The following is an 11,351-nucleotide window of genomic DNA, read 5'->3' on the forward strand; positions in this document are numbered from 1 at the left end:
TTTTTCTTCTTCTTGCAAAGAACTCGGCTTAGAGCAATTACTCCCAGCCCAACAACAGCAAGAGTAGAATCCTCGGTCATCATAATTGCTTCTCGAACGATGTCTCGGAATATAGCGAAATGTCGTTTACCAAACAAATGCTACCGAAATCAGTGCGAGATGCCCAGAAGGGTCACGGCCAAAAACTCACTTCCTCTTTTGTAGCGTTGGACGTAGCTACGTCATCTTTTGTTGGACGACAAAATTCGTGTGCAGTCTAGAGCACATTCAAACCAACGGACACCAGTTGTGCTGCAGTACAATGAGTAGAGTGACAGAGAGGTATGCTCATTGCTATGCTGCTTCTCCTCTAACTTTCCAACTGTGTAAATCTCATGACCAGATGGACAGAAGCAGAGAACCTTTGACAGGTAAAACCGTTATCTTGTATGCATTTCATCTGTGTATTTGGCTGGTTGCTTAGAGTTTAGCTTTACATGCTAAGGTAAAGGACTAATATTTAGATTAAGATTACGGTTTAGGTTTTAGAGTTTGGTTGGGACTTTACAGTTTACACAGGGCATCCTCTCTTTATTCCTGGTAGCTAAAGAGATGGGTGGGAGAATAGGCAAGTATAAGCAGCTGAAAGCCTGTCATTAAACACCTAAGGACTGGAAGGTTTTCCCCCAGGCCATTTTTTGTGATATGGCACTGTGTTTCTTTAACTGACGATTGCGCAGTCGTGCGACGTTGTATCCAAATAAAATTGATGTCCTCAATTTCCCACAAACAGAGCTTTCTTTTATTTTATAACCTCTGCGATTTCTATTTTTTGCCCTATCAACAAAAAAAGCAACAATTCTGGGGAAAAAAACTGTATTTTTTACTTTCTGCTATAAAACATTCCCAATAAAAAAAATTAAGAAACCAAATGTTTTTATCATTTTAGGCCAATATGTATTCTGCTACATATTCTTGGTAATAAAAATCCCTAAAATGTATATTGATTGGTTTGCGCAAAAGTTGCCGCATCTACAAACTAGGGGATACATTTATGGCCCTCTTTATTTATTTATTTATTTTTTACTAGTAATGGTGGTGATATACGAATTTTTAGAGGGACTGCGACATTGTGGCGGACAGATTGGACACCTAACTGACCCTTTTGGGGGGACCAGTGACATTACTACAGTAATCAGTGCTAAAAATATGCACTGTTACTGTAATAATGACACTGGCAGGGAAGAGGTTAACACCAGGGGCAATCAAAGGGTTACATGTGTGCCTAGGGGGTGCTTTCTAACTGTATAGGGGTTGTATTCACTGCATGAACACAAAAATTTGTGTTCCTAAATAGGAGGCACACAGGATCCTTGTGTTAATCACTGACAGAACAGAGGTCTGCAATGTTTACATCAGCAAACCGCCATTCTGTCTCCATGGGGAGCGATCGCGGGTGCCTTGTAGACACCGTGTCCACTGGAACCACTGATTGGCTCCCACTCTAGCCAATCGGTGCATGTGCGTGCCTCCGGCGGCGCCTGTATGCCCCCACTAAACGGCATACATCGCGTAACAGAGCCGACCTGCCGCAGACTGCGGTTAGTCGGCAAGTGGCTAAAATAAAGAGACTAGCTGCAAATGGCAAAGAAATAAGGCAGGGACCTCAGCACAACAGTCTACACACTTTTATAGCTCGTTTGTCATTAATAATCACAAATTATAATATAAAGTCTTTCAAGACTGGAAGACTTGAAGACAATCATTTTAAAATGTCAGCTGATGCTAGCAGCCTGCTCAGGTTTGAGTGTCCTCCTCCTTTGTTACCTCAAATAGAGAATATTCTATGTCCTGCTGGCTGCAGGTTGATGTACAATTTTTTTTTTTATTTTTTTTTACTGAAGTTCAGCTCTAAGATACCAGCTGCAAACAGGCACCCATTTGCCTGTTCACGGTACCAACTTTTTGTTTAACCACTTCTGGACCGTAAAGGATTTGCCCCCTTAATGACCAGGCCATTTTTTGTGATTCGGTGTTATTTTACGGAAAATCGCGCAGTCATGCGACGCTTTACAGAAAAATAAAACTGATGTCCTTTTTTTCCCACAAATAGATCTTTCTTTTGGTAGTATTTGATCACCTGTGCGATTTTTTTTTGCGCTATAAACAAAAAAAGAGCAACATTTCTGAAAAAAATTTTTTCACATTCCGCTATATAACATTCCAAAAAAAATAAATTTTAAATTTAAATTTTTCATCCTTTTGGGCAAATTTGTATTTTGCTACATACTTTTGGTAAAAAAATTGCAATAAGAGTATTTTCAAATGGGTTGGGCAAAAGTTATCGTGTCTACAAACTAGGGGAAAGATTTATGTAATTTTTTTTTATTTACTAGTAATGGCGGCGATCTGCGATTTTTAGCGGGAATGCGACATTGCAGCAGACAGATCGGACCCCTAACTGACATTTTTGACACTTTTGGGGGGACCAGTGACATTACTACAGTAATCAGTGCTAAAAATATGTACTGTTACTGTAATAATGACATTGGCAGGGAAGGGGTTAACCTAGCTATGATCAAAGGTTTAGTGTGAGCCTAGGGGAGTTTTTCTAACTGTGGGGGGATGGGCTTGTGAAATGACCTCAGAGACCTGTGATCCTATATAGGAGGATCACAGGCGTTCTGTGATCATTTCAGAGAGAAGAATGGTCAGCTGTGTTTGCAACAGCTGACTGTCCTTCTCTCTCAGTGGGGAGGGATTGCGGGTAAGCAATGGCAATCATGGCTACCGGCCTCGTGCATCGGCATCCCAGCTGCCTAGTGAGGGTGGAAGCACGCCGCTGGCAGCCCGCACTCGCCCCCAGCACCACACGCGTGTCCGATGTAGAGCCCTACAGCCCTACGTTGATTCAAGCAGGAGAGGCAACCTGCTGCAGTAAATGTGTGGTGGGCGGTCTTAAAGCAGTTTACAAATACAATTGTAAGTCATTATAAAAAGAGTGGAATAAATCACTTTTCTGACCTATACAATGTGTGTGTAAATGTTAGCTTTAGCTACTGAGCTCTGTAAGCATCAGAATTTTTTTTTTAAACATGAGCATACAGTTATATATGCTAGATGAATATACATTTACATCATATTCATATGCAATTTTACATTTTACCCAATTAAAACAGAAAAGGCTGATTAATATTTTATTAATTATTCCTCGCAAGGACAAAGAAAGAAAGAAAATATGCAAAAATCATGATACAAGCTAAATAAACAGCTGAAATACACATACAGTATGTGGAAATGGTTTACCTACTATGACATTCTTATTGACATGCAGCCCCTCACTGTTGTCAGGCAATAAAGCCAGGTGTCTTACAGCCCTTTCTCTCATTATTGAGGGGGTTAAAAGAAGCTTAGAAAAAGACAAATGTTCTATTTAAAATATATTTAAGGATTTTTAAACAAGTATGTAACATCATTCAATGTGATTTTTTTTTTTTATAGCTGGCTATTTTACTTTAATACACTGTGATAACGTATGGTTAGTAACAGGTTGCAAGTATATACAGTAAAACCTTGGATTGCGAGCATAATTCGTTCTGGAAACACGCTTGTAATCCAAAGCACTCTTATATCAAAGCAAATTTCCCCATAAGAAATAATGGAAACTCAGATGATTCGTTCCACAAGTCCTTCAGTTTATAGTCTATATACAAAGATTATAGCAATGTGATAGGTTGTGTAACCATAAAATGTCCATCCACAATATGCAGCCTTCCCAAGGGGATTAGAAGCAAAATCTAGCAGAGCTACTCAGCTACAGAATATAAGCGAGATGAGAGGCGCCTCTAAGTGTAGCAATATGGTTACATTTAATGAAGGTTCAACATTTAGCAACTCACATGGTTGATGATTAAAATAGGCACATCTAAGTATGCAGGCATCCGGGATAAAGCTGTGCACATAGACCATCTTCTGAACCACCAGCTCTCACCACTGTCAATCTGCAATCCTGGAAGAATAGCCTGCAGTAGAGTGATCTGAAAGTGAGGCTTTGAATCACTCGAGGAGTGCAGCGGGGAACGGATGATGAAGATGGCAGTGCGGAGGATGGTCTATGTGGACAGCTTTACCCCAGATACCTGCATTCTTAGATGTGCCTGTTTTAATCATCAACCATGTAAGCTGCTAAATATTGAACCTTCATTAAATGTAACCATATTGCTACACTTTAGAGGCTCCTCTCTTCTTTTTTATACATGACACTACTTGTATATCAAGACATTGCTTGTATATCAAGTCAAAATTTATTTTAAAAATTTGCTTGTCTTGCAAAGCGCTCTCAAACCAAGTTACTCTCAAACCAAGGTTTTACTGTAATCTAAAACAGAACTGCATCTTCCACTTTATTTTGTATAGAACTCTTGTGAAAGATGGTAAGGAAACAACAGCAAAAATATTTTGTTTTCAATCCTTGCTTGTACCCCAGCCTGTGATGGTAGGCCTGAAGAGCCTCATGGAATTCCTGGGACAACACTCCTGTATTGAATATTTTGTAAAAGTAAAGAAAGGTCAAAATAATAAATTATTAAGCTAGTATTTCCTATTTGTTTCAAGGATTTTGTAAAGACCATACATTCCTCCACATAAAAAGCTTTTAAGTCAAGCTTTAAGATAAAAAAGTGTCCAAAGTTTTGTGTGCTATCAATTAGTGGAATGTGCTGACTTATAGGAGATTCGATAAAAAAAGAGAATTCTGTTCCAGGTGCAGGTGACACACATAAATCTTTTTATCACAGCTGCCAAACTGCCTTGTCAGGCAAAGTTCTGAGACGTTCATTGGATTTCAAATGCTTGAAACGCCTTCAATCAGAGGCTTGAACACATTTTAACAGATGTTCTATAACTGAGACCTCACCGGCCCCTTCTCAGACATTAGTATGTCTTGACACTCTTGCACATCCATAAGAGGCTGCTGTCGATGTAATTTGACCTTGGAAAAGTACAAGGCATTGTTAAAAGGGTCAGCACAGTCTGTTCCTATCAGAAAGCAGTCTGGAGATGGAAGGAAATAATATGAATGTATATAGGTTTCCAAGACAGACTACAGTTATTTATCGCTCAAGGACTGAGAATATGAATACAACGAATTTACAGTCTGTAAAGAATTAGAAATTACACAGTTTACAGAATGATGAACATCAGTCAGCGTAATGCTGTCTATTTGAAGACTTTATTGCAGAGTAGTGCAATTTTTCTCAGCATGCAACTACTTCAGCTAGTTTGTTTCAATGTAACAAGATAAAATGATTAAATCTATTTAATTTTACTTGATACCTTTTTTAGTTTGTTTTATGTTTAATTTGCAATTCTGACTGGCTACATCTTGTCAAATATTGAATGTACTTCCATTCATCGATAGGGTTGCAGTCCCATAGATTCTCTTTAGCACAGACTACATTTAGGCCATTTTAATATACTTCTGCATTTAATACATTTCATGAGATAGGATCTGAATAACAGTATAGCATTGGTGCTGCACCGTACTATCAGACACTAAAAAGATTCTTTATGAGGTGTTTTGCATAAAGTAAGACTATGTACATGAATATTTCATGCTGCTGGTAGCCCCTTGTTCTTGGAATTGTGTTTTTGGGAAAACATTAGCTCTTGTGAAACAGAGGAGTGATGGCAGAAAAAGACCAAGTGGTCCATTGAATTTGTTACTTTTTTATTACTTTGTTTCTTTGTTCAAACTTTTTTTTTAATAGAGCCATGTATGTTTTTCTTTAATACAAACGTTTTATTGAGGTATACAAAAGAAAAGTTACAAACCATTACAGAAATATGTGTGTCAGGAATACATTTCACATTCAGAAGGCATCTTTATAATATATACGAATAGTTCTATCCAGTATGTTCTAATAAAGAAATCAAAACTTAGCATAGTCTGGTATATACTGTAGGTATTTAGAGATGAAAAATAAAAAAAAGGAGAAATGTGCCAGACTATGTCTGGGAACATGCGTAAACTCTATGAGAGCTAGAGGCAATTCAGCAAATCTGTGCTCGTTAACCACTTTACCTCCGCCCACAGTAATATTACTGCGGCAGAGTGGCTCGTTATCGTCTGACGACGTAGTACTACGTCGTCAGACACTCCTCCTTCTGGGCGGCGCTTGCGCACCGTCGGAGGCTCGCTCCCGCTGTTTTCGGTCACAGCGGGAGTCGGGCCAGGGGAAGAGCAGCAGCGATCGCCGCCGCTCATCCCCGATCGTCGGGGATCTAGTGTGGAGATCCGCCCGCCTGTGTAAACACAAGCGGGCGGATCTCCCAAGTGACAGGGAGTGACAGATCGGAGTGTTCAGCATAGCTGGACATCCGATCTGTCCTTCTGTCACATAGTCACCTCCCCCCCCACACGTCAGTAAGCACCAGGCATACATTAACCCCTCCCTCTCCAATAAAATTAACCCCTTCCCTGCCAGTGTCATTTTTACAGTAACAGTGCATATTTATAGCACTGATTACTGCAGTAATGTCACTGGTACCCCCAAAAGTGTCAAAAATGTCAGTCAAGGGTCCGATCTGTCCGCCGCAATGTCGCAGTACTGCAAAAAAAATCGCAGATCGCCGCCATTACGCGTTAAATAAAAAAACACCAAAAATGACAGAAATCTTTCCCTTTGTTAGTAAACGCAATAACTTTTGCGCAAACCAATCAAAATACGCTTATTGTGATTTTTTTTACCAAACATGGGTAGCAGAAAACAAATTAGCCAAAAATGTAAAAAAAAATTGTTTTTTACATCTTTTTTGGGGGGAATTTCATATGAAAAAATGTTAAAAATATTGTTATTTTTTCAAAATAAACGCTCTTTTTTTGTTTATAGCGCAAAAAGTAAAAATCGCACAGGTGATCAAATACCACCAAAAGAAAGCTCTGTTTGTGGGAACGGCGTTGCACGTTTGGGTACGGCGTCGCCTGGACGTAAGACAGCAAAATCCTCCGGTGGTAAAGTGGTTAAAATGGGTAGCATGAAAAAAAAGAGAAAAAAAAAAAAAAACATAAAAAACAACAGATTCTAAACTATAAGGACAAGTTCGGTTAGACCAGTAATATATGTGAGGGAAAGGGACAACTCCTCTCCATGGGTTTATTTTAGGTATTTGAGGGTGTGTTGAGTATGTGCCATATGAGCATTCCCCCAAAGCGTGACACCTATGCCCTGAACTCATCTTCACTCTAAGTTGATACCATATGATGTCCAAAATATCCATTTGCGATTAAATATGTGCATGGTATCTACTACCTGAAAAAAAGACTGGGAAAAGGTTCTCTGAGAGTCATTTGGTGCATATACATTTGCAATTGTAATAGCCTTCCCTTGTATCTTCCTTTGTAAGATCAAGAACCTGCTGGCAGGATCTTTATATGTGTGAAGGACATCAAAAATCAGGGAGTTCTTAATAAATATTGCAACCCCTCTTGCCTTAGACTCATAGGTAGTAAAGTGACACTGCTTATATGATTTGTCAAAATAGTGAGGGTGGTTGTTAGAGGCAAAATTAATCTCCTGCATCAGGATGATATCAGCTCCTAATCTTTTATAAAATTGAAATGCTTTCTTCCACTTTTGAGGTGAATTAAAACCTCTCACATTGTGGAATATTATACGCAGCCCCATTGCAGAAGTGTTTGGATATATTGCGTAAGGCTATAAAAGGGCAAGGGAAATACAGTGACTGTTGAGGGGTAATCCCAGGTGGTTCCATCTAGGTTGTCCAGGCCGAAACGTCTAGGCATCCAGTGCCAACCTTGGTTTAAGGGGTTCTGCACCAGCCTGATCAGATATAGGTATTTACCCTTATAGAAGGTTATGTACAATATACAAAAGCTCCTGCGGGAAGAGAGAGAAGGCCCCATCGAGTCATGTGTGCACCGAACATGTACATGAAACAAACTATACAAAAACAGCTTTAACATAGAACTGTATATAACCAAAAACAATGGGGTCGGGCGGGGGGGGGGGGGGGGGGTAGGGAGCACCCACCAGACCAAAGTAAGCATTTGTTATGGCCTAACCAGTCCTGTACTCCACCTGCGCTCCATGTCCTAAACCTAAGGTGGCAATATAGGTCTGTTAGGGACTAATAGCAGCCCCCTCTATAAGGAGCTTGAGGGGGGTTTTCTTATAATTGGAGAGCGTCTGTGAGTGGGGGGGTCAGTTCAGACAGGCAGGGAGAGACTTAAAGCAAACCTGCTCTGATCATAAGTGGTGATCCTGGGACTTATAAGGTAGTAGAAATACTGAAAAAGAACCTTTAAATTATCCTGTGGGTATTTAAGGAACTGGCAGTGAATGACTGATAATCAAAGAACAGTCAGTCTGTACTCTTCATAAATGCGGTTCCCTAGAGCATTGTCTGATTCCCTGGTCCCTTTGGGGAAATGGTGTTGCCCATATTGGGGTAGGCCGGGGAGTGGAGGGGAGCCTTGGTGCATTTTGTGGGACCAATAGGCCCAGTTTAACCAGCAGATCTTTTCCCTCTGGAATTGTGGTCACCGTATAAGTAGTGCCATTGTGTATGACTGATAACTTGAATGGGAAGTCCCATCTGTAACGGATTCTGGCCGATTGCAAAACTGTTGTGATCTCCTTCATTCGTCTCCTTTTGTCCAGGATTGCAGGGGATACTGTATATCCAGATATATCTGGACATTAACCCCCGTCCAGTTGAATATGGGGGGTATTGCGTGATGCTCTAAGGATATCTTCCTTCACCAGATAGTCCTTGAGGCACATAATGATGTCCCTTGGGGGTTTTTCTGGAGGAGGCTTGGGTCGTAGGGCTCTATGAATTCTGTCACAGGCAAACGAGGCCTCTGCATGGTCCGGCAACAAGGAAAGAAAGAGCTTTTTAATGGCTGCTGGCAGGTCTGTGACTGTTTCAGGCACCCCCCGCACTCTAATATTATTTCTCCTGTTGCGGTTATCCAAATCCTCCAGATGGGCTTGCAGCTGAAGTACAGTATCATTTAGGGCCTATTAAAATGATGAAAATGGGCGCTGGTAATAATGTGGGCGTGTGGAATTGTTTATGTGGCCGTTGTAATTGTGAAAAAAAGGTAGGTATGACTATCTTTAATGTGGATATAAACCTGATATATATAATATTGTTATCCAGTGAAGTGTGACCAGTGAATACAGTGCCTTGCGAAAGTATTCGGCCCCCTTGAACTTTGCGTCCTTTTGCCACATTTCAGGCCTCAGACATAAAGATATAAAACTGTATTTTTTTGTAAAGAATCAGCAACAAGTGGGACACAATCATGAAGTGAAACAAAATTTATTGGATATTTCAAACTTTGTTAACAAATAAAAAACTGTAAAATTGGGCGTGCAAAATTATTCAGCCCCTTTACTTTCAGTGCAGCAAACTCTCTCCAGAAGTTCAGTGAGGATCTCTGAATGATCCAATGTTGACCTAAATGACTAATGATGATAAATAGAATCCACCTGTGTGTAATCAAGTCTCCGTATAAATGCACCTGCACTGTGATAGTCTCAGAGGTCCGTTTGAAGCGCAGAGAGCATCATGAAGAACAAGGAACACACCAGGCAGGTCCGAGATACTGTTGTGGAGAAGTTTAAAGCCAGATTTGGATACAAAAAGATTTCCCAAGCTTTAAACATCCCAAGGAGCACTGTGCAAGCGATAATATTGAAATGGAAGGAGTATCAGACCACTGCAAATCTATGAAGACCTGGCCGTCACTCTAAACTTTCAGCTCATACAAGGAGAAGACTGATCAGAGATGCAGCCAAGAGGCCCATGATCACTCTGGATGAACTGCAGAGATCTACAGCTGAGGTGGGAGACTCTGTCAATAGGAAAACAATCAGTCGTATACTGCACAAATCTGACCTTTATGGAAGAGTGGCAAGAAGAATGCCATTTCCTAAAGATATCCATAAAAAGTGTCATTTAAAGTTTGCCACAAGCCACCTGGGAGACACACCAAACATGTGGAAGAAGGTGCTCTGCTCAGATGAAACCAAAATCAAACTTTTTGGCAACAATGCAAAATGTTATGTTTGGCATAAAAGCAACACAGCTCATCACCCTGAACACACCATCCCCACTGTCAAACATGGTGGTGGCAGCATCATGGTTTGGGCCTGCTTTTCTTCAGCAGGGACAGGGAAGATGGTTAAAATTGATGGGAAGATGGATGGAGCCAAATACAGGACCATTCTGGAAGAAAACCTGATGGAGTCTGCAAAAGACCTGAGACTGGGACGGAGATTTGTCTTCCAACAAGACAATGATCCAAAACATAAAGCAAAATCTACAATGGAATGGTTCACAAATAAACATATCCAGGTGTTAGAATGGCCAAGTCAAAGTCCAGACCTGAATCCATTCGAGAATCTGTGGCAAGAACTGAAAACTGCTGTTCACAAACGCTCTCCATTCAACCTCACTGAGCTCAAGCTGTTTTGCAAGGAGGAATGGGCAAAAATTTCAGTCTCTCGATGTGCAAAACTGATAGAGACATACCCCAAGCGACTTACAGCTGTAATCGCAGCAAAAGGTCGCGCTACAAAGTATTAACTTAAGGGGGCTGAATAATTTTGCACACCAAATTTTTCAGTTTTTTATTTGTTAAAAAAGTTTGAAATATCCAATAAATTTCGTTCTACTCCATGATTCTGTCCCACTTGTTGTTGATTCTTCACAAAAAATTACAGTTTTATATCTTTATGTTTGAAGCCTGAAATGTGGCAAAAGGTCACAAAGTTCAAGGGGGCCGAATACTTTTGCAAGGCACTGTATATATGGGTAAAAACTCAAATAATACCTTATTGTGTATAAAATTATTTCAAATACACTTTTTTTTAAAATTGATAGTAACCAAATAATCTGTCACAAGCTATGTGCAAATAAAGTGACTTTTGTGACAACTTAATAATACAAATGTGTGACACTTGTGATTATTGTTAAAAAACTAAATTATGGTAATATCAATACAATACATATAATTGACAATAAAATCTGTGATTCACAAAATATATTTGTGCAACTGGTGAAAAAGTCAGTGATTAAATGAAAAAAAATCTTCAAAGTGATTTGTGCTCCAATTTGTGCTCTTAAAAAAATAAGCAATTTTTGCTTCTTACCAGATTGCCTTAGGTCACCAGGACCTAAATCGCTTTTGATCCCTTTAAAGGATGGATCAATGCTGCACCGAACTCCTCCACTCCAGAAATGTGGCAGGTTTTTCAATGGGACTGGATAATGGTATACTCAGGATTATTTCCCCTTCTTTCCTTTATTCAGGACCGTAGGGTATGGATCTCAAGCAGGTG

This window comes from Pelophylax lessonae, assembly GCF_965119305.1.
Source record: "Pelophylax lessonae genome assembly, chromosome: 3".
NCBI lineage: Eukaryota > Metazoa > Chordata > Amphibia > Anura > Ranidae > Pelophylax > Pelophylax lessonae.